General features: G+C 41.2%; 1 non-coding gene across 1 annotated transcript; it reads left to right on the plus strand.

Annotated features, from left to right (window-relative positions):
• Positions 1-492: 492 nt before the first annotated feature.
• Positions 493-565, plus strand: trnak-uuu (transfer RNA lysine (anticodon UUU)). Its single transcript has one exon. It is a non-coding gene; the product is annotated as a tRNA-Lys (tRNA).
• Positions 566-26,092: the final 25,527 nt, after the last annotated feature.

The raw sequence follows: 26,092 nt of genomic DNA on the forward strand, positions 1-26,092 counted from the left end.
GAAGCGGTCTGGGGCACTGCCAATAACTAACATGGCGGCTGCCAGGAACCGTTCGTGGCGCCCTGCCAACTCAAAACATGGCGCCCACCGGAAGCGGTCTAGGGCCCCGCCAATAACTAACATGGCGCCTGCCAGGAACCGTTCGTGGCGCCCTGCCAACTCATAACGTAGCGCCTGCCGGAAGCTACCTCTTAAGCCTCACGAAGAGAAAAAAAGCCGTCTCCACCCACCTTTGTGCTCTTCTGCCAGCAACAAGCATGGCGCCCTTCAAACCGTCACGGGGAGCTTCTTCCTGAGGGCAGCTAACTTTTTGAATTTATTTCTGTGCAATAAATTTATTCGGTTTCTTCGGCAATTTGATATGCATTTCATTCCATGTGTTGTGTGGCGTTTTTATGTGATGAATTGAAGCATCCAAAATAACTCAGTCATAAAGCTAGTACAGCTCTGCTGTTAAAGGTTTTATAGGCAGTGGGTGTGAATATGCTCAGAGCCCGGATAGCTCAGTCGGTAGAGCATCAGACTTTTAATCTGAGGGTCCAGGGTTCAAGTCCCTGTTCGGGCGTTCATTTTTCTTATTGCTTGATATTCTGTGCTTTAGAGTATTTCTGCAAATGAACAACTTCTCAAAGGTGGCAACCTTTCTAATAAAATAATAGTCACGTGGAATTGTTTAATTTCAATTAAGGTGCAATTTCTGTACTCCACAGCCAAGGCAGATGTGGAGCAGACTCATTGGGCTGAATGGCATACAGCACCTGCACCTAAAGGTCTTGTGGACTTTGCTGATCCATCTCCAGAGCTTCACTCCTTCAAAAGGAGAAAGTGAGAGGGGCATTGCAATTACATAACATCTTTCACAGTGCCAGCATGTCCCTTTACAGCCAATTTGAAGTGTAACCATTGTTGTAATTCACAAACAATGTCTATACCGTGCATACAGACAGGTTATCTTCTTTTGTTATGTCGATTGAGGGATTGTTACCTCTTAGCAACATTATCGGAAAACACAACTCTGGTTTCCAAATATACACTAACAAACCCTCAGTTGCACCTCACCACCACCACTCTTCCAGTGTTGCTAAGTTATCAGATTGCTGCAAACTGTACTTTTAGCTACAGACTCCATCCTACTCTACAGCAACTATCAGCAATGGGGTGGTGCTGGAGTATGAGTTCTGAGGAAGAGCCATACTGGACTTGAAACAATAACTCTGTTTCTCTCTCCATAGATGCTGCCAAACTTGCTGATTGTCCCCTGTTTGTCTCAGATTTCCAGCATCTTGCCTTTACAGTTTGTAAGGGAGTCATGCCAGTTCAGCAGTCCAGTTTGATGTAAGACTATAGGTATAGGAGGAGAATTAGATCGTCCGGCCCATCAACTCTGCTTTGCCATTTGATTTCATGGTTGGTATGTTTCTCAACCCCATCCTCCAGGCTTCTCCCAATAACCTTTGATCCCCCTTATGAGTCGGCAACAAATCTATTTGCATCTTACATGACTTGGCCTCCACAGACTTCTGCAGTAATGAGTAGCACAGATTACTACCCTCTGGTTGAAGAAATTCCCCCTCACCTCAGTTCTAAAGGGTTGTCCCTTCATTCTGAGGGTGTGCCCCGATGTCCGAGTCTCTCCTGCTAATGCAAATATCTTCTTGTCCAATCTATTTAGGCCTCCCAGTATTCTGTAAGTTTCAATGAGATCCAAACTCACCTTCTAAAGTCCATCAAGCACAGATCCAGAATCCTCAACCACTCATCAGATGACGATCCCTTCATCCCTGGAATAATTCTTGGAAGCCCTCTCTGGAATCACTCCAACGCCAGCACATCCTTCCTTAGATATAGGACCTAAAACTGCTCATATTATTCCAAATGCTGGTCTGACCAGAGCCTTATATGGTCTCAGCATGAAGGTTTGCATTCTAGCCCTCTTAAAATGAATGCTAATTTTGCATTTGTCTACCTAACTGCCAACTGAATCTGCATGTTAACCCTAATAGAGTCCTGAAGAGTACTGTCAAGTCCATTTGTGTTTCAGATTTCCAAAGCCTTGCCTGTTTCGAAAACAATCGACTCCTCGCTTCCTCCTATCAGAGTGCATCATGCATCCCATCTGCCACTTCTTCGCCCAGTCTCCTAGCCTGTCCAATTTCTTCTATAGACTGTCTCCCTAACACTACCTGCCCTTCCATCTATTTTTGTGTTATCTGCAAACTTAGCAACAATGCCCTCAGTTCCTTCATCCGGATCATTAATGTACAACGTGAATAGTTATGGTTCCAACACTGGCTCCTGCAGACTTCTACTAGTCACTGCATGCTATGCTGAAAAAGACCCCTTTATCCCTACTCTCTGCCTTCTGCCAGTCAGCCAACCTTCTATCCATGTCAGTACTTTGCCCCTAACACCATGGGTTCTTATCGTATATTGTAGCCTCTTGTCTAGAACCTTATGAAAGACTTTCTAGAATTCCAAATAGGTCATGTTCAATGCTTCCCCTTTGTCTAACATGTTATCTCCTCAAAGAATTCTAACAGATTTGTCAGGCATGATTTCCCCTTGATGAAGCTGTGTTGACTCAGTTCCATTTTACCTTGCACTTCCAAGTACTCTGCAATCTCATGCTTAAAAAATAGACCCTTCTGGGTGGCTGAGGGCCCCCCTGGACTTTCAAATTGGCACAGATTAATTATGGAATGTTTTCCCTTGAATTCCTTACAAACATGGTGCACCAAAACACCGCATTATTCCATAAAATATGGCAGCTCTTCTTGAATTACACAAATACAGATATTTCGACCATCCTAACAAGGGCTTTTATTTAATTGAGATGGTGGGCCTGGCTGGTCCGGGGCCCCCTGGAATCCTGCACGAATACGGGTTTTGTTACGATTTGACGTTAACACATTCCGAGCATGTATCTCGCTACCCAATTTTTGTGTTATCCATCGGTTGTTTTTTTTCTCTCTTATTTAAATAATGTAGAGACTTAATTATACACTCTGGTTAGTTGTAGGTTAGATTAGTAGTTAGTTGAGTTTTGTTTTTTTTCTCGGTATTTTTCTTTTGTTAAATTTTGGTTATTATTTATTTAAGATTTAATTGTATATCAATGTTTATACTTGGGTTTTTTAAAAATTTGTAAACTTGTAAAAAGATGTTAAATTTTCAATAAAAATATCTATTAAAAAAAAGACTCTAAAATCTTACCAATAACTGAGGTCAGGCTAACCAGTCTATAATTTCATGACTTCAGTCGCCTTTCCTTCTTTAACAGAAGTGTTTAATTTGCCATTTTCCTGTCCTCTGTGGCCCTCCCTGACCCCAATGATTCCCAATAGATCATCACCAATGCTTCCACAATCTCCTCAGCTGTCTCCTTCAGAATTCTGGGTTGTAGTTCATCTCGTCTGAATGATTTATCCACCTCAGACCTTTTAGCTTCTGCAAGTTATAGACCCCCCCATAGAGGCATAGAGTCATAAAGTCAGACATCACTGAAACAGTTCCTTTGGTTCAACTCATCTGTGCAGAGCAGATATCTCAATCTGAGCTCGTACTTGGTCCATATCCCTCCAAACCCTTTGTATTCATATAACCTTTCAGCTGTGTTTTAAATGTTGTATTTGTACCAGCTTCCACAACTTCCTCTGGCAGCTAGTTCCATACACACACCACCCTCTGCATGAAACAATTCGGCCTTATATCCTTTTCAAGTCTTTCCCTTCTCACCTTAAACCTACACCCTGTAGTTTAGGACTCACCACCCTTGGCTATTTACCCTATCCATACCCCTCATTATTTTATAAACCTCTATATGTCACCCCCCCCCAGCCTCTAATACTCCAAGGTTAAAGCCCCAGCCTATTCAGCCTCTCCCTAAAACTCAAACCTTCCAGTCCTGGAGACATCCTTATAAATCTTTTACGCACCCTCTCAAACTTAACAACATCCTTCCTTTAGCAGGGAGACCAAAACTGTATGCAGTATTCTCAACAAGGCCTAACCAATACCCTGTACACCCACAACATGACATCCCAACTCCTATACTCAATGGTCTGACCAATGAAGGCAAGTGTGCCAAACACCTTCTTCACCACCCGTGATTATACTTGCAAGGAACTATGCACCCGCTCCCACGTCTCTTTGTTCGGCAGCACTCCCCAGGGTCATGCCATTAACTGTATACATTCTGCCCTAGATTTGCCTAACCAAATTACAATACCTCACACTGATCGAAATTAAACTCCAGCTGCCACTCCTTAGCCCCGTGGCCCATCTAATCAAGGTCCCATTTTACTCTGAGATAATCTGCTTTACTGTCCACTATATCACCTATTTTGGTGCCATCTGCAAATTTGCTAACCATGCCTCCCACATGGGAGAAATAAGAAAGGGATGATCACCTTATTGGGAATGTATTATAGATCCCCTAATAGTCAGTGGGAAATTGAGAAACAAACTTGTAAGGAGATCTCAGCTATCTATAAGAATAATAGGGTGGTTATTGTAGGGGATTTAACTTTCCGAACATAGACTGGGACTGCCATAGTGTTAAGGGTTTAGATGGAGAGGAATTTGTTCAGTGTGTACAAGAACATTTTCTGATTCAGTATGTGGATGTACCTACTAGAGAAGGTGCAAAACTTGACCTACTCTTGGGAAATAAGGCAGGACAGATGACTGAGGTGTTAGTTGGGGAGTACTTTGGGGCCAGCGACTATAATTCTATTCAATTTAAAATAGTGGTGGAAAAGGATAGACCAGATCTAAAAGTTGAAGTTCTAAATTGGAGGAAGGCCAATTTTGATGGTATTAGGCAGGAACTTTCAAAAGCTGATTGGGGGCAGATGTTCGCAGGTAAAGGGACGGCTGGAAAATGGGAGGCCTTCAGAAATGAGATAACAAGAATCCAGAAAATATATTCTTCTCAGGGTGAAAGGAAAGGCTGGTAGGTATAGGGAATGCTGGATGACTAAAGAAATTGAGGGTTTGGTTATGAAAAAAAAGGAAGCACATGTAAGATATACACAGGATAGATCGAGTGAATCCTTAGAATAGTATAAAGGTCGTAGGAGTATTTTAAGAGGGAAATCAGGGGGGAGAAAAGGGGACATAAAATAGTTTTGGCAAATAGTGTTAAGGAGAATCCAAATAGTTTTTACAAATATGTTAAAGGCAAAAGAATAACTAGAGAGAGAACAGGGCCCCTCAAAGATCAGCAAAGCGGCCTTTGTGTGGAGCCACAGAAAATGGGGGAGATACTAAACGAGTATCTTGCATCAGTATTTACTGTGGAAAAGGATATGGAAGATACAGACTGTAGGGAAATAGATGGTGACATCTTGCAAAATGTCCAGATTACAGAGGAGGAAGTGCTGGATGTCTTGAAATGGTTAAAGGTGGATAAATCCCCAGGACCTGATCAGGTGTACCCTAGAACTCTGTGGGAAGCTAGGGAAGTGATTGCTGGGCCCCTTGCTGAGATATTTGTATCATCGATAGTCACAGGTGAGGTGCCAGAAGACTGGAGGTTGGCTAACGTAATGCAACTGTTTCAGAAGAGTGGTAAGGACAAGCCAGGGAACTATAGACCAGTGAGTGTAAAGTCAGTGGTGGGCAAGTTGTTGGGGGGAATCCTGAGGGGCAGGACGTAAATGTATTTGGCAAGGCAAGGACTGATTAGGGAGAGTCAACATGGCTTTATGATTGGGAAATCATGTCTCACAAACTTGATTGAGTTTTTTAAAGAAGTAACAAAGAGGACTGATGAGGGCAGAGCGGTAGATGTGATCTATACGGACTTCAGTAAGGCGTTCGACAAGGTTCCCCATGGGAGACTGGTTGACAGGGTTAGATCTCACAGAATAAAGGGAGAACTAGCCATTTGGATACAGAACTGGCTCAAAGGTAAAAGACAGAGGGTGGTGGTGGAGGGTTGCTTTTCAGACTGGAGGCCTGTGACCAGTGGAGTGCCACAAGGATCGGTGCTGGGTCCTCTACATTTTGTCATTCACATAAATGATTTGGATGCGAGCAAAAGTGGTACAGTTAGTAAGTTTGCAGATGACACCAAAATTGGAGGTGTAGTGGACAGCGAAGAGGGTTATCTCAGATTACAACAGGATCTTGATCAGATAGGCCAATGGGCTAAGTGGCAGATTGAGTTTAATTTAGATAAATGTGAGGTGCTGCATTTTGGGAAAGCAAATCTTAACATGATTTATACATTTAATGCTAAGGTCCTTGGGAGTGTTGCTGAGCAAAGAGACCTTGGAGTGCAGGTTTATAGCTCCTTGAAAGTGGAGTAGCAGGTAGATAGGATAGTGAGGGTGGTGTTTGGTATGCTTTCCTTTATTGGTGAGAGTATTGAGTACACGAGTTGGGAGTTGTTGCGGCTGTACGAGACATTGGTTAGGCCACTGTTGGAATATTGCATGCAATTCTGGTCTCCTTCCTACTGGAAAGATGTTGTGAAACTTGAAAGGGTTCAGTAAAGATTTACAAGGATGTTGCCAGGGTTGGAGGATAGAGTTACAGGGAGAGGCTGAACAGGCTGGGGCTGTTTTCCCTGGAATGTCAGAGACTGAGGGTGACCTTATAGAGGTTTGCAAATTTATGAGGGGTATGGATAAGATAAATAGACAAAGTATTTTCCCTGGGGTGGGGGAGTCCAGAACTAGAGGGCATAGGTTTAGGGTGAGAGGGGAAAGGTATAAAAGAGACCTAAGGGACAACCTTTTCATGCAGAAGGTGGTACATGTATGGAATGAGCTGCCAGAGGAAGTGGTGGAGGCTGGTACAATTGCAGCATTTAAAAGGCATTTGGATGGGTATATGAATAGGAAGGGTTTGGAGCGATATGGGTCGGGTGCTGGCAGATGAGATTAGATCGGTTTGGAATATCTGGTCAGCATGGACAGGTTGGACCGAAGGGTCTGTTTCCATGCTGTATATCTCTCTGACTGTATATAAATGACAACAAACAACGGACCCGGCACTGATCCTTGTGGCACACTATTTGTCACAGGCCTCTACTCTGAAAATCAACCATCTATCACTAAACTTCAAGCTACTTCATATCCAATTGACTAGCTCCCCCTGGATCTCATGTGATCTAGGTAAAAACAGCAGATGCTGAAAATCAGATTCTGGAGTAGAGTGGTGCTGGAAAAGCACAGCAGTTCAGGCTGCATCCGAGGAGCTGGAAAATCGATGTTTCGGGCAAAAGCCCTATATCAGGAATACCTGCTGAAAGGCTTTTGCCCGAAACGTCAGTTTTCCTGCTCCTCGGATGCTGCCTGAACTGCTGTGCTTTTCCAGCACCACTCTACTCCAGAATCTCATGTGATCTAACCAGTCTACCAGATGGTACCTTATCAAGCACTTTGCTGAATTCCTCTAGACCATGGCTACCGCTCTGTCTTCATCAATCTTCTTTGTCACCTCTTCAAAAAAAAACTGAATCAGGTTAGTGAGACATGATTCCCACACATAAAACCACGCTGACAATCCTTAATCAATCCTTGCCTTCCCAAATGCATATATAGTCTTGATCATCAGAATCCCCTCCAACATACTTATGGAAGAATATTAGTGTGTTGGAAGCAGTTCAGAGAAGGTTTACTCAACTTATACCTGGAATGAGTAGATTGCCTTCTAAGAAAAGAGAAGACAGACTAGGACTGTCTCCTTTGGTGTTTAGAAGAGTTAAAGGTGATTTAACTGAAATATATTAGATCCTGAGGGGATTTGACTGGGTGGATAGTGTAAAGAATGTTGGCCCTTCTTAGAGAAAGTTGAACTCGGGTTCATCGTTTAAAATAAATGGTTGCTCATTGAGAGGGAAAACAAATTATCTCAGAAGGTGATACATTTTTCGAATTCCCTTACTCGAAACAAAGTGGATGCAGATTCTTGACGATTGGGGGATGAAAGATTATCGAGGGTATGCAGGAATATAGAGTTGAGGTCAAAATCAGATTAGCCATGACGTTATTAAATGGCAAACAAGGTGGAAGGGCCAAGTGGCCTACTCTCATTTGTATGTCTGTATGTTTGAAATGTCAAACAGACACATAAAGCAGGTTTAAAGTTTAAAAGTTGAGAATGTCTAGTTCAAAAAGGAAGAAAAAAATACAGTTTAAAAGTCCTTAAAACTTTGAGGCATTATATTTTAACTTGGGATCATGGTTGTTTAATTGATGACTTGCATCCTTAACAGTAATGAAACTTGTAGATATCCTGGAGTTATGTTGGAGAATGGATACTTCTGCGATTTGCTTTATGGATGCTGTTTCTGAAAACATTGAGAGAAAAATCAGGAGAAGCCATCCAGTACTGCAGAGAACTCTTCTCTCTGCTCTGCCCAAAAGCAATTGCCTAAATTGCGGAAACTTAATGTGTTTCTTTGCTTGACTTTGTTTTTTTCATCCAAGAGATAAGGTGGCTTTCAACCCAATGTGTGACATTTCCAGCAAGCTAAAAATCAAGTCGGGGATACAGCTCTGAGTGACTGGTTTCAGAAATTTTGATGACATGTTAATTTCAGTTCGGACTGGGTCTTGTTTATTGATACTTTTGTTTTTGATATTGGCATTGATATTGAACTGGATCAGCCTGTGGTGTGAGGGTATTGCTGTGACCATAAAACCATTTTAGTCTGTGAAGTTTTCCAGGTGTTATAATCCAGATGATGGAATTCAAAAAATAATGTTTCATTTTTACTATTAACATAACACTGTTGTCTACTTTATGTGAGGTGTTTTGCTCACTGTCAGTTTCTGTTTGGCTAAATCAGATAAATGTAAGTTACAGTCCAGGGACAGGCCATTCAGTTCAAGTAGTCTATGTCAGTGTTTTATAGTTCATAAGTTCATAAGATATCGGGGCAGAATTAGACCATTCGGCCCATCAAGTCTACACCGCCATTTGATCATGGCTGATACGCTCCTCACCCCAGTTACCTGCCTTCCACCCATAACTCTTCAACCCATTATCAGTTGAACATCTGTCTAACTTCTCTTTAAATTTACTCACTGTCCCAGAATCCACTGTGCCTGGGGTAGCGACTTCCAAAGATTCACCATTCTTTGGGAGAAGTATTTTCTCCTCAACTTTGTCTTAAATTTGCTACCTATTATCTCTTGTCCTAGAATGCCCCACAAGAGGAAGCATCCACTCCATGTCTATTTTAACCACACCTCTTATTATATTGAATGCCTCAACTTGATCTCCCCTCATTCTTCTAAATTGCAGAGGGTATACTGTTCAATCTCTCTTCATATGACAAAACCCTCATCATCTATATTCTACACAAACCACTTTTCATCCTACTTCATCAAACCCTATTGACATCATTCCCTCCTTGTTTACTTTATCTGGTTCCTTCTAACATATAATCCTAGATTTGGTAAGGAAAGACCCAAAACTTGATTGACTCCTAATTATTGATTGAAACCGCTTAGAAAGTCAGTCCATTGTATCAACCCACCACGACAGGGTCATAAAGCACAAGGAATATTAGCTAAGAAAAGGCATAATTTCTTGAAGCTTTTAATCTTGCACTCATCAGGGCAGTTCTGAAGCATAACTGTATAAGAGGGAAATAATATTTCTAATGAATGAGAGGAGAATGCTGATTAATCTCGTGCAGTGTCAAACTATCTCAATATTTTCGTCATATTAAGCCAAACTGACAATTTCTTCAAAACACATGGAATGATTCATCACATTACCAGTAGTGGGCACTGCAGAGCCATTGATGATAATGCGGGAAAAGATTTTTCTGAGGTATACCTCAGGCTGCTTGCTGTATTAATCACACTAACAAGGTTACACATAATGCACATAAATACAATTCAAACTTACAGTAAAGACACTGATACAAAGAAGTGATCACTAATATTTATGTTTATTAGTTTTATGTTTAAACACACAACAGCAGAGAGTATCCTCACATCCATGTAGAAACAGGGTAGGTGATGTTAGAATGGACCTAAACAAAATTATTCTTACAATTTGAACATTTGCTGACCTTCCCTCATCGCTGGTGAGCCCTTATGCTAGTGAGCTACTGCAGTCCATTCGATATTGGTATTTGCTGTGCTTTTTCACCCTGTAGTACAGTATTTGAATATTGACTGATAAAAAGACACCCTTCGTCAAAGCTTTTCATCTTATATTGACCAGCCCAATTCACAAGAAATGTCAATGTATAAAGAAAATAACATAGATACTGTATGAGATCAATCAGCATTCTCCTATATTTTGTTAGAAATATTATTTTCCTTTTAGATTGTTATGCTTCAGAACTGCCCTGATGAGTGCAAGATGAAAAACTTCAAGAAATTATGCCTTTTTTTAGCCAATACTCCCTGTGCCCGGTTGTGGTGGGTTGATACAACAGAATTGCTTTCTAAGCCTTTTGAAACAACAGTTAGAAGGCAATTAAGTTATGGGTCCTTCCTTACCAAGTCTGGGATTGCATGTTGGTCATTTAGGAATGATAACTATCATTTCCAAAAGGGTGTTCATGAAAACATGCATTTACATAGCAGCAAAGTAGTTTCTTGATCATCGCTACTTATTTGAACTGACACCTAGAATGAAATGGAAACAGGCCATTTGGCTCTAAAGGTCCATACTAACCCTCCGAAGAGTAAGCCATCTAGACCCATTCCCCTGCTTTATTACTCTACATTTCCTGACTAATGCACCTAACCTACACACCCCTGAACACTATGGGAAATTTAACATGAGCTGAAAATTTCGGGTTCATGCCCGAAACGTTGATTCTCCTGCTCCTTGGATGCTGCCTGACCCACTGCGCTTTTCCAGCAACACATTTTCAGCTCTGATCTCCAGCATCTGCAGTCCTCACTTTCTCCTGGGAAATTTAGCATGGCCAATCCACCATCTTTGGGCTGTGGAGGGAAACCCACACAGACACTGGGAGAATGTGCAAACTCCACACAAACAGTCACTTGAGGCTAGAATCAAAGCCGGTTCCCTGGTGTTGTGAGGCAACAGTGCTAACAACTGAGCCACTGTACCACCCTTTCCAGCATAATGGTGGTACATAATGGTTATACTACCCCCTCCCCATCTTCCTACCTCTCCCTCATCTTTGACGCTTTACATTGCCCTTAACGGGCTTAGCATGTAAAAAATTCGACTGGAAAACATCAGTGATTTACTAATGGCGGTTAATAGATAGAACAAGCAGGATGATTTATTGATGGGAAAAACAAAGTTCAGTTGTATGTAAGAACTTTGGGATTTTTTAAAAAATCACAACACTACACTGCATTACAAGAGTCGAGAATGTGGTGCTGGAAATGCACAGCCAGTCAGACAGTATCCGAGAAGCAGGAGAATTGATGTTTCAAGCATAAGCCCTTCATCAGGATTCCTCAGAAAGATACGGAGGTAATGGTTCAAGTCTGATGTGACTCTCCTTTGGGTTCTCTACATAGGTATTGTCAGACCTGCTGACGTTTTGAGCAATTTCAGTTTTTAGTACAGATTTCCATCATCTGTCTTAATATTCTTGAATGAGAGGTAGCTCCAAGAACCTCGGGACCTCAGGGCATGCTCCCTGTAACACAGATGCCATAATGCCACCAATGCTTATCATGCAATAATAACACCATAATGCCATGGACATACTCAACAATATCGGCTGGGTCTTCACAGACAGTCTCGTGGTTTTGCGGGGAGCTGGTGGGGGGGGGAGGTGAGTGGGATGGTGATCCTGATCTTCTGCAACACTGCATTATGAGTCAAGTTTCCTTTTGTTCTTTTCTCCCTTGTGTGAATCATAAAGAGGGGATTTTCTGTTGCTAAAAACCATTAATGAAACCTTTCAGGAAATTTCCGAAACAGGAAATTGCCTCATTCAGAATAAATCAAGCCCCACTGAAACTAAATTAAATGTGTTTTTTCACACAGAGAGTACTCCAGAGTAGCACAATAGACATCTACCAACACTATGATTCATATCGAAATTACAGTATCTACTTTCCTCAGCTGGAGATCCCAAATGGAAGTTTTATAATGTTTTAGATTAGATTGGAGGGGGCTAATTGGCAGAGTTGGTGCTGGGAGGTGGTTGCCACCTTGGCTCCCTCCTGGATGGAGGACGTGCAGCATAAATTTACCAACCGAATTCCTGGGATGGCAGGACTGATATATAAAGGAGGACTGGATTGGCTAGGATTTTATTCACTGGAGTTTATTAGAGTGGTGGAGATGAAATCTCATAGAAGGCTATCCAGTAGGGCTAGACAGGGAAAACGCAAAAAGCATATTCCCATTGACTGGGGAGTCCAGATCCCTGAACACAGTTTAAGGATGCATGGACAGCAGCACTCTCAAGACAATGATTTGTTGCCCATTCATAAAATTGTCCCTGAACTGAGGTGGAGGGACTTCTTACTAAGCTGGATCAGAGGTGTCAGCATCTCTGTTATCACCTGTATCAGTATTTCATCAAGATTCATTCATTTAATTTTGAAATCTATTGCTTATAGTCAAACTGAGTGCTGCAATATCTGAGGAGTAGTGAATGGTGCTGAACATTTTGCAATCATTGACAAACGTGCCCAAATGTATGATGGGGGGAAGATCATTGAGGAAGCAACTGGAGATGGTTGGGCCTAGGACACTCCCCTGAGGAACTCCTGCAGAGATTTCCTGGAGCTGAGATGACCGACCTCTAACAATCATGACCATCTTCCTTTATACTATGTACAGCGCCAATCGGTGGAGGGTTTTCCCTCGATTCCTATTAACTCCCGTTTTGCTAGGGCTCCTTGATCCCTGACTTGCTTTCTGACCATTTATATATCCAGCACTTTCTGCTTTTATTTTATATTATGAACAATAATATTAACCAAATACACTGAGGACTCCCTTTGTGATTGGATAGATACGTCTTCATTGGTAAAACATGCTTTGATTTTCTGCAACAATATTGTTACTTACCAATTAGAACCTAAATTAGCATCCAGGGAAACAGTTCAGGGGTAACATTTATGTTGCAATTTATTAAGACAAATCAAATACAACCTTGAGACACAAAATATTGCAAATCTTGCCTTTTTTCTTATCATTTACCTTCAAAACTTAATGGTAGCAAAAACACACACTTGAGAACAGGATACTAAGAAATGATTGCAGCTGGGCCTATCTTTCTGAGAACTAGCTCCTTATCATGTGTGAGAAATAAAATGTGGGCAGAGATCAAAGATAGTTCAACCTAATCTTTCACCAAACTCAGTGCAATTTCACGACCATCTGCTCAATTGCGTGCGTGAGTAGGTGAGTCCAAGAAATTGTACAGGGTGGTATACTTGATGACCCATTTTTATCATTTTCATAGGTTTAACAGGTAAGGACTTTGTTCTTGCTTTAGCTCAAAAAGAAAAGTCATCATTGTCACTTCATTGCTGACAGTGAAGTTAGTTAACTGTGGTTACCATGTAGTCAAATATTCATGATGTAGAGGAGCCAGTGTTAGACTGGGGTGGACAAAGTTAAAAATCACACAACACTAGGTTGTGCAGAATTATATTTGCAGATACACTCCATTCTGCTCAAAAAATGTGCAATTTGCAGGCAGTCAATGCAGACAATTAATCCATGTCATATTCTGTAAATTCCACTTTGGAACGAGTCTGACTCAAAATTGAGACTCTAACCTTACACCTTTAATGCATTGTCTGAGCTCAGATGTTACTATTTTTTTGTAAAGCCTTAAGTTATCTTGAGAATATAACTTAAAAGAAGTTCTGGGCTTTGCATATTACTGAACTGAAACCTGCAAGCTATTCTCAAAGATGAAAGACTTAACAGCAATCTAGGTTTCTTCAATACATCATTTCAGTTGCATGACATTGTAATCTTTTGATCCTGCACCGTAACCACCTGATGAAGGAGCAGCGCTCTGAAAACTAGTGCTTCTAAATAAACCTGTTGGACTATAACCTGGTGTTGTGTGATTTTTAATTTTGTCAACCATACACTAACTGGAGAGGAGCATAGCTTTTTGCTAAAATGAACTTAAAACCTTCATTGTAATTAATTGGGAGCGTTCAACCAAGGGGAGGCAACTTATCCCTTTGCATTGGGTCATAATATTGAATCATGTTAAGTGGAACTGAAAAGTGAAACTGGGAAGCTTTCTTCAGAGAGTTGCAAGAATGCGGGGCAACTCAATCTCTGAAGACCAGAGCTATTGCATAAATTGATGGTTTCCTCTATTGTCTCTTGTTTAATCAAAATGCTGACCTGAATGTGTACAGCAGCATACTAACCCACGGAGAAGACTGGTCCAAATGAGGATCTTCACGTAGTATTTAATTTCTCCAAAATTCTTGAATTACACTGAATCAAGAAAGTTTTCACGGATCATCAGGATTTGTTAAGAGTCATATCATGCACATTCATGCCAACAGCATGTGGGTGTAATAGATTGTCATTGTCAATGGAAAATTATGTTTTTTGAGTTCGTGCCCTGGATATTTCCTTACCAATATATATTTTACTACTCTCTCCTGTGTACCACTGTGGAAAGGGTTTGTGTTTTGCTTTTAAAAAATCTTTTATCAGCAGCAAAGTGTCATCGGAGCAGAAGTCATGACCATGACCCCCTCCTCAAGCTTTCTCACTTTACTCCAATGTCACCATTCCTGGGTTGGCAAAAGTAATAAATCTGTATGTGAAACTAGACTTTGAAAGATGAGAATTAAACTACACTTTTAGAGGAGCTAAAGTCCCTCTTTTCTCTCACCTCTTCTCTCAGAGGATAGAGATGATGTGAACTCTTTACCACAGAGAGCTGTCAAGGCAGAGTCATTGAATATATTTGGAGCTGGACAGATTTTTACTCAGACAGGGAACGGAGAATTATGAGGAGAAGGCAGGAAGGTGAAGCTGACGGTTGTCAGATCAGCGATGATCTCATTGAATGTTGCAGCAGACTTGATGGGCTGAATGACCTACTTCTGGTCCCATATTACATGGTCTAAAGTGAAAATTGATCAAACAAACACCTACTATCTTCCATGACTGATGGCTAATCACACCTTTCAGAGATGCTATCACAAATGTGACATGCAGACGGGTACCTAAGGCAGTAGCTTGATGTGTGTGTGAGAGACCACATCCTTGATGAATCTTTGTTTTGGGTTTTTCCACTGCTTTCAGTTGCTGTTCTTCAACACAGAGGCTTTGGGCTTGTGTATCATCAATGTTCATGATGAGTAGAGCAGAGGAGGAGAAGGAGGAGGGTGCGTAAAATCCCAGGGTGGAGCGATAAATCTGACTATAGTGGGGACATGGAAGAGCTGCTGATTTTAACATCAGATTCCAGCCCCAAAGTCTGGGCTGTCATGTAATCAATACCTGGTCAGCAGTAGGAGGCACAGAACCCCATGGGCAGTGGGCTACTGGCAGGGACACATGAGAACGTAGTAATCAGCAGGTTTGATGGGAGTGATTGCAAGCCTGCGTAAATATCAGTTAAGAGTGGGTTAATGCAGGGAGACGCTGGGAAAGAAACAGGATCCAGGCAATGTAACCTGACCACCTTAAGTACAGCCTCTGACTTCCATTGCTATCGGGTTAGCAGAATTACTAAGCCAATAAAGTGAACTTTAAAGCTCATTTCTTCAGGATCTTCTGCTTAAGATTAACTAAACAATCTGTGGAATTTCAAATTAAGTGGCACTCGATTTTTGTATCCTCCATTCCTCCCTGTCAGGAACCAAGTCCATTTTGAGACAGGAATCATGTTCAGTATTTGTCTTTGAATGATGTCCCATTTCAATGTTGCATGGACCATATGTTTTTCTTTAATATAATACATTTCCCTCCTCTTGCCTTTTGTACTCTGCTGGTTTTCAACAGGACATGATGCTGCAGACATCAACTGATGGCGTGATTGATTAGCCATTCTTTATCAGGCTTGAAGCTTCCTTCCATGTAGAGGCAGTTTCCATCAGAGGCAACTGGCAAAGTGTCTCAGATAATTAAAGGATTTGACATGGGATGGAGTGAAACCATTTCCTCTGGACAGAGAACCTAAAACAGAGGTGCAAAACTTTAGAATTGGAGTGTGGCTGTTCACAGTGTTGTTAGCAACATTCCCTACAAGCTGTGCTGCTGCTCTGAGGTTCTGCACCTGCCAATGTATGGGCCAAAGCATTGACCTCTGGCTTCAGATGCTGCTTCCATGTGTCCAGCCACCAACAAAAAAAAAATTAGAGGGACCATCAGATTTTGAAAGCATTGCTTAATGCAACAGAAAGAGGAAATCTGGAACTTGCTTGTCCCAACTGGAACTGCAAATTTTAAAACTGAAATTCATGGATTTTTATTAAGCAGGAACAGTAAAATTGCACAAACTGTGCAGGAACAACTTTATTCTTCATTCCCGGATGTGGGCCAGTATTTGCATAGAACATAAAACATAGAACATAGAAAAATACAGCGCAATACAGGCCCTTGGGCCCTCGATGTTACACCGATCCAAGCCCTCCTAACCTACACTAGCCCACTATCCTCCATATGCCTATCCAATGCCCGTTTAAATGCCCATAAAGAAGGAGAGTCCACCACTGTTACTGGCAGGGCATTCCATGAACTCACGACTCGCTGAGTAAAGAATCTACCCCTAACATCAGTCCTATACCTACCACCCCTTAATTTAAAGCTATGCCCCCTCGTAATATCTGACTCCATACATGGAAAAAGGTTCTCACGGTCAACCCTATCTAAACCCCTAATCATCTTGTACACCTCTATCAAGTCACCTCAAACCTTCTTTTCTCCAATGAAAACAGCAAAGGGCAGTTAAGAGTCAACCACATTGCTGTGGATCTGGAGTCCCACAAAGGCTGGCAGTTTCATTCCTAAAGGGCATAAGTAAATCAGATGTTTTTTTTTTCATTGTCATCAGACTCTTAATTTCAGATTTTTATTGAATTCAAATTTCACCATTTGAACCCAGGTCCCCAGAATCTTACTTGTATTTCTTGAATTAATAGGTCTTGTGATATTGTCACTTGGCTGGCATTTCCCCTAATCAGCCTTGCTCTATAACTGATGAAAGAACAGGGTTAAAGGGCTGAAAGGGAAGAAACCTTGGGGGAATTTTCTTCCCAGAACATTATATTCATTTGACCAAAAATGTTTAAAGCCACAAGGTTCTACAAGTTGTAATTTCTATTCAAGTTTTTTTTTAAAGAAACTTGCTTAAGTGAAGTGGGAGATGAGTGAAAGATGAAAAGGAATCAAGAAATGACCAAGTCATCATAGACAGAGGAGGGAGTGGCATGGTGGCCCAGTGATCAGCACCATTACCTCACAGCACAAAGGAGCCAGGTATGATTTGGGTCTTGGGTGACTGTCTGTGTGGAGTTTGCATGTTTGCATGGCTGCATGGGCTCCCTCTGGGCTCTCTGGTTTTCTCCCACAGTCCAAGTACATTAGGTGGATTGGTCATGCTAAGCTGTCCTGTAGTGTCCAGGGATATGCAGTCTATGTAGATTAGTAGTGGTGAACGTAGAATTACAAGGATAAGGGTGGGGATGGGGTGCTCTTTGGAGGGTTGATGCAGATTCAACGGGCCAAACGGCCTCTATCTACATTGTGGGAATTGAACACCCTGCACAGACTGAGAACAATCTGGTGCTTTCCTATTGTTGTGCACTGTACTGACTTCTTTGCCATTTTGAATGGTTTAAAAGTAGACCCCTCACTCACCCATCTGAAACTTGCTTCTGGGTGCACCTGCTCCTCTATTGTGTATATTTTATGATGTGATTTGCTTAAATGTGGCTGACAATACAAATCTAATGTTTCCTGTTTGGTGTTCCGTATTAACTGTGGAGTCTTTGTTCCTGTGACTCTTTCTGTATTGTGTTAAAATTACAAAAATAACCAGTTTTAAAAGAACAAATAAACCAAACTGAAAGACCTCCTTATTAATCTCAACAGCTGTGTGGCAGTTTTCCACTGCAAGTTTACTCAAGTAATTCATAAGATGCAAACACATAACTTTAACTGAACTGTTGGAAGAAGATCATTGATTACTCATACATAAAAGACTGCAAAATGTGCTTAGACTTAGTCAGCTGAACAAAATATGCTGACAGGAGACCTAGATGACTGTAACCCATTCATTGTATTCCACCACTTCTTCCTCTCCTTATCAGACACACTGTCCATGACTGAGAGGATGAGACACATCATATAGAAGAGGGAATCAGCTATTCGTTAGCAACGTGTGAAAGGTCCAATGCCAGCGATATGGGAGGTTCAGTGAGAAGCCATGGGACTCCCACTACAGGCGCTGTGGGTGGTCCAGATGGAGGGAATGTTGGAAATCCCACAGTACTATTCAAAGAAGAAGCAAAGAGTTTTCCTCAGCATTCTAGACCCAGAGTAATTATCAATCAAGATCTCAAAACCATGAAGTGGTCTATCTCATTGCTGCCCGTGGAGCACAAACTGCGTGCAAAATGATGAAATGTGCTTTTTATTTTACAATGATGTCTGCACCCCAACATAACTATGCTATTCCAACATACATTGGGATGTCCTGAGGGCAGAGTAAGCATTATAGAAATGGTGCAACCACTTTCTCATCACTGCACTTCATTGCGACTGGGTTGGGTAAGCAAGCTTGTAAATACTATCACCACATGCTACAGCTTATCCAATGCAATTGTGAAAACTACAGTTATCAGTACTGCAGCAACATTCTAATGATGGGAAGCTCAGAGCAACATCTGTCATAACTGCATCTCCATTCTACTTCAATCTCAATTCTTCTCCCTTCTGGACTGCACAGTATCACAAATGCCAGGTTCATGCTTTCACACCAGGAAACACATGAAAAGAAACAGCTGCAAATGGATTGAAAAAAATGTAATACTAGTCTAATACAATGCAATGTAAAACAAGTTTGGGACATGGGTAGAAGAAAGTGGGAGGTTCCCACAATTTATTTGGGGTTTTCAGGAACTGTGAGACATTATTCATGCGGTCTTTCACTGATGATCCTCCAACACAGTTATGAAATTTGAGAGTATTCCTATTTGTCTAATTAAATATCATATCAGAAGTTATTTCTTTCCCTTCAATTACAGGTGCATTCAATCATCTCATTTGAATGGTTTACTTCAGTTTCACTCTGTAACTGATCTGATGGTGAGGATAGCCTCAAATTATACCTTGCAATTGATTTGATTACTCTTAAGTAGTACCTTGCAACTGGTTGTTAGACAGGTTCCAATTCTCGCAAACAGGAGTTGATTTTTGGTCTACCACAACATGTAGATTCATGAATTGGATTGTTCACTATGATCAGAAAACTGAACAATAGTACACGAGATGGAACGCGATGTCCATATGAGTTTCCATTAATACTGCTGAGAATAGTTAAAATAGCAAGAAAGCTCAAACAGAAGCTTTGACATAACCTGTAGGCCTTTTTATAAAGTATAGTGACTTCAGATTTTACTTTCTTTAATAATGGGCGACATAGATCTTACATATTGCTTATATACTTAGATACCTTGCAGGACTACAAACAGTGAACCAATTGAACAACGATTCCAAAACATTGGCACAGGTGTGAAGGGCCAAAGGGCCTCTGTGTGCAAGATGCTTTCACTGTTTAAAAGTCTAGTTCAAAATACGTTCTTCCTTTGGTGCTCCAATATATTAAAAGCTGTATGTTAGAAACTATTATTAAATATGTTATGGCAGGGCACTTAGATACATTCAAAGTAATGAGGAAGCTGCCAAAACGTTAACTGATTTCTCTCCACAGAAGGTGCTAGACCTGCTGAGCTTTTCCAGCAATTTGTATTTTTGTCCCTGATTTACAGCATCCGCAGTTCTTTCGGTTTTTAGATACAATCAAAGTGCTGAGGCAGAGTCAACATGGTTTTGAGAAATCAGATTTAACCAATTTATCAGAGTTCTTTGAGGAAGAAACATTTGCAGTGGATAAAGGGGATGTACGGTGCTTAGACTTTCAGAAGACACTTGTTAAAGTGCCACATCAACGCTTTTGTTGTGGAGAAGTAAAGCAGATTAGTCTGTGTAGAATAATGGCTGCAAAGAAGGCAACAGAGCTTGTGCAAACTTATATCTTCTTCAGGTTGGCAAGGTGGAACAAATGGCATGCCACATGAATTACTGCGGGAACTTCAACAGTTCTCAATTTATGTAACAGTCTTAGATGAAGGAATAGAAGGGATGGTTACCAAATTTGCTCTCGATGCAAAGATGGACAGGAAAGCATGGATACTACAGACAGATATGGATCGTTTAAGTGAGTGGACAAAATGAGGCAAAACGGATATAATATGGGAAAATATAACATTGCCCATTTTGGCAGAAATAATAAAAAAAGAATATTATCTAAATGGTGAGAGGTAGCAAGGCTCGGAGATGCAGACAGATCTGGATAGTGCATGAATCACAAATGTATTAAATAATTAGGAACACTATTAGAGTCATAGGGTCATAGAGATGTACAGCATGGAAACAAACCCTTCGGTCCAACATGTCCATGCCGACCAGATATCCCAACTCAATCTAGTCCCACCAGCCAGCACACAGCCCATATCCCGCCAAACCCTTCCTATTCATATACCCATCCAGATGCCTTTTTAGATTAGAGTAGATTAGATTAGATTGGATTACAGTGTGGAAACAGGCCCTTCAGCCCAACAAGTCCACACTGACCTGCCAAAGCGCAACCCACCCATACCCCTACATTACCCCTTACCTAACACTACAGGCAATTTAGCATGGCCAATTCACCTGACCCTCACATCTTTGGACTGTTGGAAGAAACCGGAGCACCCGGAGGAAACCCACGCAGACACAGGGAGAACGTGCAAACTCCACACAGTCAGTTGCAAATATTGCAATTGTACCAGCCTCCACCACTTCCTCTGGCAGCTCCTTCCATACACCTATCACCCTCTGCGTGAAAAGGTTGCCCCTTAGGTCTCTTTTATAATTTGCCCCTCTGACCCGAAATCTATGCCTCCCCGACCCCAGGGAAAAGACTTAGAATATTATCATTGGAATATTATCATTTACCATGAGGGGAATTGAATACAAAAGTAGGAAGGTTATGCTTCAATTATGCAGGGAATTAGTGAGATCACATCTGGAGTACTGTGTACAGTAGTGGTCTCTTTATTTAAGAAAGGATGTAAATATATTGGAAAATATTTAGAGAAGTTTGATCAAACTAATACTTGGAATGAGTGGATTTTCTTATGAACAATTGCACAGGCTATCTGCTGGAATCTAAAAGAGGAAGAGGTAACTTGATTGATACATAAGAGATCTTGAGGGTCATAATAGGATATATATGGAGAGGATGATTTCTTTTGTGGGAGAATCAATCCATGTAGATGGGAATGTGAATTTGAAGTTACAGTCAGGTCAGCCATGGGAGCACAGTGACACAGTGGTTAGCACTGCTGCCTTGCAGCGCCAGGGACTTAAGTTTGATTCCAGCCTCCGGTGGCAGTCTGTATGGAGTTTACACATTCTCCCCATGTCAGTGTTGGGTTCCTCTGGGTGCTCCAGTTTCCACCCACAGTCCAAGGATATGCAGGTTAGGTGGATTAGCCATGGGAAATGCAGGATTATAGGTCTGTGTGAGATGCTCTTAGGAAGGTTGATGTGGACTCGATGGGCCAAACAGCCAGCTTCCACATGGTATGGATTCTATGGTGGAACAGGCTCAGGGGGCTGAATGGACCACTCCTGTTCCTTGTTAGTATTTTTGTATATTATGGTTATCTTAGCAACAGGACATTGTAATATGGAATGGGATTCCACTTTCTCTTCCACCAAATCTGTCCTGCGTGATATAATTCACTTATACACAAGGTCAAATTTATCTGACTGCTGTGAAATTATAGGACAGAAATGTATATTGACATAAAATATCACTCTTCAAGCTATTCAAGATAGGGAGCAGCAATGTTGGGAATGTGAACTGTTTCCTAACACTGAAGGCATCACTGAATAGCACAAATGGCGTGCCAACATTAAGGAATTACAATTGTGGATTGGGCACTTAGAGGGTGAGGTTGCTGTTGCCTGGACATAACAGGTGAAAGATGAGCAGCGTGAAATATTTTGCTTTCTAGCTTTCACATCCTGGAATTGCATGAGGCACTGGAAGATGAGTTGATACATACAATGTACTATGACATTCAAGAACTATCAGGAGCAGTAATCTGGTGATGAGAGTAACGATATACTCAACAGGCAAAGGGTTAGCAGTGACAGGGCAGCTTCTGGATGGCCTCTCCATAGTTTGCAATATTGATAGTCAGACAAAGCCAACCATTGCCTCTAACTGATAATGATTTTGCTGTTGCTGGTATCTTCTGCTGTCTCTTTCTTTATTCCCATTACCCTTCCTTCTTTTTTTCCCCACCTATATCCATTTTGTAATGTGACCTGTTCTGCCTTCTGCTTGATCATAAGCTTTCACTCTTCTTCTTTCCTCCCCTTCCCATGTTCTCTGAATCTCTACTTGATTAAAACCCGTAACATCTCTAACTTGTCTCCATGAAAGGTCAGTGACCTGAAAAGCTAGCTCTGTCCCTTACCCAACAGATGCTGCCTGCCCTGGTTATTTCCAATGTTTTGTTGTTTATTATCTTAACAAAAAATATATGGTTCTTGATTTTAATGTCTGATTCAGCCAGGCTAATGTTAAACATGTGGTATCAGTGAGATTGCAGCTTGCTGTTGAATATAAAATGTTATGGGTGCTTTATTGAGCAGGAATAATGGTATAATTATTGTTGTATTCAACAAGGCAATTGATGTTTAATGATAATACTAAGATATGTGGGATCCTTTCCAAATCCATGGACTGCTTCATTTATCAATTGTCTTCTTTTGGAACAACTGTACTAGTTTAATACCAAAGGAATAGTTTGTTAGGCCACTTAGGGGAATAGGAAAGATTAAACCATATTGATGTGAGACCGGAGACGGATGAAGATTTATACCATTGAGGATCGTCTGAGTAGGTTGATGCAATTGCATTATGTGGATAGTACATGCTGCTTCCATATGGAGGAGTTGGTTGTTCAAGCTGATGAATCAGGTCCCAATCAAGCTGACTGCTTTGATGTCTCGCTGTGTTGCTGCACTAGTTCAGGAAAATTAACAGCATTTCTGACTAGCGCACATTTGTTGGCGATGACCCAATCTTTGCGGGCGGTCAAGAGGTGAGAAGCCCAACACTATGCTCAACTTTGGAATCTCTCAAGTTGCTCCAACATTTATGTGGCTTCTTCAGTTATGTTGCTAGTCAATAGTGACAATGTTGATGTTGAGTGTTTCACTAATGGTATACCATTGACTATCAAAGAGGGGCAGTATTCTGCTCCTTGTTGGTGAAAGTCATTATCTGACAAATCTCTAGCATAAATTTTACTTGACAGTTAATAGCCAGAATTTGAACACTTCCCAGCTTCAACCTCTATGAGCTGCTGCTGCTTATAGAACTCCTTTCAGGAGTTCCTCTGCCATGATGCTCCACACTTGTCTGTTTTGCCCCATTCTCACACATCCACTGTAGCTCGTCTACAATTGCACTATGTCATCTATCATCTAACTGCACTTAGATCCATCTCCTTTTCTGATGCCTTCCACATTCCTGTGTAGATTTTCAGCTCTGATCAAATGTCTGAAATACTGACATTTTCTTTCCTGAGTGTCACTATTTAAAGTTCTTTTTGTCCTTATATATTTCAAGCACCTCTGCAGTTATCTTATGTTTTGTGTACGGAATTGTTAAGAATGCATAAAAGCATTCACACTCCAAAGGTCTCAATTTTTCTGAAGCATACAAGAAGTTGGCTAAATGCAGCATCTTATGCAAGCAGGCATAAATCACCTAACTATCAGAAGAGTTACAGGCAGATTTATGTTCGGGTGCCAGTTTGCTGTAATGGTGTAGCTGAAAAGCTGTGTGTAGATTCACAGCCAACAATCTTTTTTATTGAAGTTCGTCCAAGTTAATGATACAATGTGCAAAAGGATGGCCTCACAATGGCCTCAGCAGAAGATAGGCCCAGTCTTGATAAACAGGTTAATTACATTGCCTATTATAACTAATTATAGTGCATCTGACATACATAATGGTCTCCAGTTGACATCAGCTCAACTTAAGAGCGACTATCTCTTACGGTTAGCTACATGGACTAAACACTAGAATTATGGGTTCTGAAGAAGGATTGCTAAATTCAAAACATTAACTCTACTTTCTCTCCACAGATGCTGCCAGACCTGCTGACTTTCCCAAGAAATTTCTGGTTTTGTTCTAAAATAATGAGTACTGGGACACTGGTCTTAGAACAAATTCTCTGGTCATTGCTTTAAGGAGTAGACCTTTATATCATGATGGATGGAGCTTACCTCATGCTGTCAATTAACCCTTTCAGGTTTTAAATACATTATAAAATACAAGCAGAGCTAGACTCTTTAGAATAATCAGCAAAAAGACACATTTCTGACCTCTAACGATTGAAGGAACATCATTAATAAGGCAGCTCAAGATGATTGGGCCTACTACACCGACCTGGGAAACAAATACGGTTGATATCTTGAGTAATAGTCCTCCAACCTTCACAATTCAGCTTCCTTTTCACTGCAATCTGTGGCAGACCTTCCTCTGGTCCCAATAGCTTTGACATTACTAGGGCGTATGGAATGCTGTTCACATTTGTTGGAATGCTGCTTTGATGCCAAGGGCAGTCATTCTAACCTCATCCCGAGAGGCCAGTCCCAGGAACCCAATTTGAATCAAGGCTTTATTAAGAAGTAGGATCGATAGGTCCTGGTGGAACATTAACAGAGAATCATTTCTTTTTTAAATTTATTCATTCACCTGATTTGAACATCACTGTCTGGATCAGCATTGATTACCCATTCCTAACTGATGACCCTTTTCATCAATTTGTTCCTGACTGTTACTTGTGGCATGCTACATTTTCATACAATCTATCTTTGATGGATTGTCTGCCTCTGCTATGGTATTCTTGGACAAGTCTATAAATACTTGGGAGATGTCAATTTTAAATGGATTACAAGTTGTGAGGATAAAGTTAAGGATTGGCATGCTTCGAGCTGGTGTTTGACCTAGTAATCTCTACTGTACTCGTACCATGCCAGCTTTCTTCAACTCCTTTTTTACGTGCTACCAGGATTTGATTGTGTGGGTGAGATGCATTCTAACTTCTCCACTTTCCAGGCCTGATGTACTAGCCACGTTTACAGAAGGGCGTGTGTTTTGACCTTTATATTCAGCAAAGAACTGCCAGTTGACTCTTAACAGTGATAAGAAATGATCTTTATCTATTTTAACACAAGTAATACACTGCAAACTAACAATCAATGCTATAAATCTAATTCTTAGTTCACAGGTCGGCACAAGATCGAGGGCTGAAGGGCTTGTTCTGTGTTGTATTGTTCTATGTTCTATCTTACAGTTTAACTGAACTTAGAATGATTAAATACCACCACACGAGATTTTGGCCTTGATCCATTGACTGGTCATCTTCTTCTGGTGGTCCCAAGGTTGACTCCTCTTCATGATTGATAGTCTCAAGTTACTGCACCCAAGGATGGTGCTGCAGTGATTCTTACACCTGGGAGCTTTCAAGCCCCTTTGGGAGGGTCTTCGATTCCTATCAATGTCTCGATCAGGGCTTGATCACCCTGATCCATCAGTGTGGAAATTGATGGATCCAATCAGACGTTGATGTGTTAATGGTCCTTGAGCCTCCATTCCTGAAGGCGTTAGGTGCACGTAGGTCAGGTAGCTTTTGCCAAATAAGGGTGTGAGTTGCCCCTTTATTCTGTAGAACAACTCAATGTTTCCAATTGCTCTGGTAATGGGCTGGGTCGATTATATATCATGCTGTCTGCAGCTGCAGCTTGTCTGGGTCAGTGAATTGTTTACTTCAGTGCTTTTAGCACAGATGCTTATGGCCAATTGATTTCCCAGCATGCTTTATTT

Source organism: Hemiscyllium ocellatum, chromosome 26 (assembly GCF_020745735.1).
Source record: "Hemiscyllium ocellatum isolate sHemOce1 chromosome 26, sHemOce1.pat.X.cur, whole genome shotgun sequence".
Lineage (NCBI taxonomy): Eukaryota > Metazoa > Chordata > Chondrichthyes > Orectolobiformes > Hemiscylliidae > Hemiscyllium > Hemiscyllium ocellatum.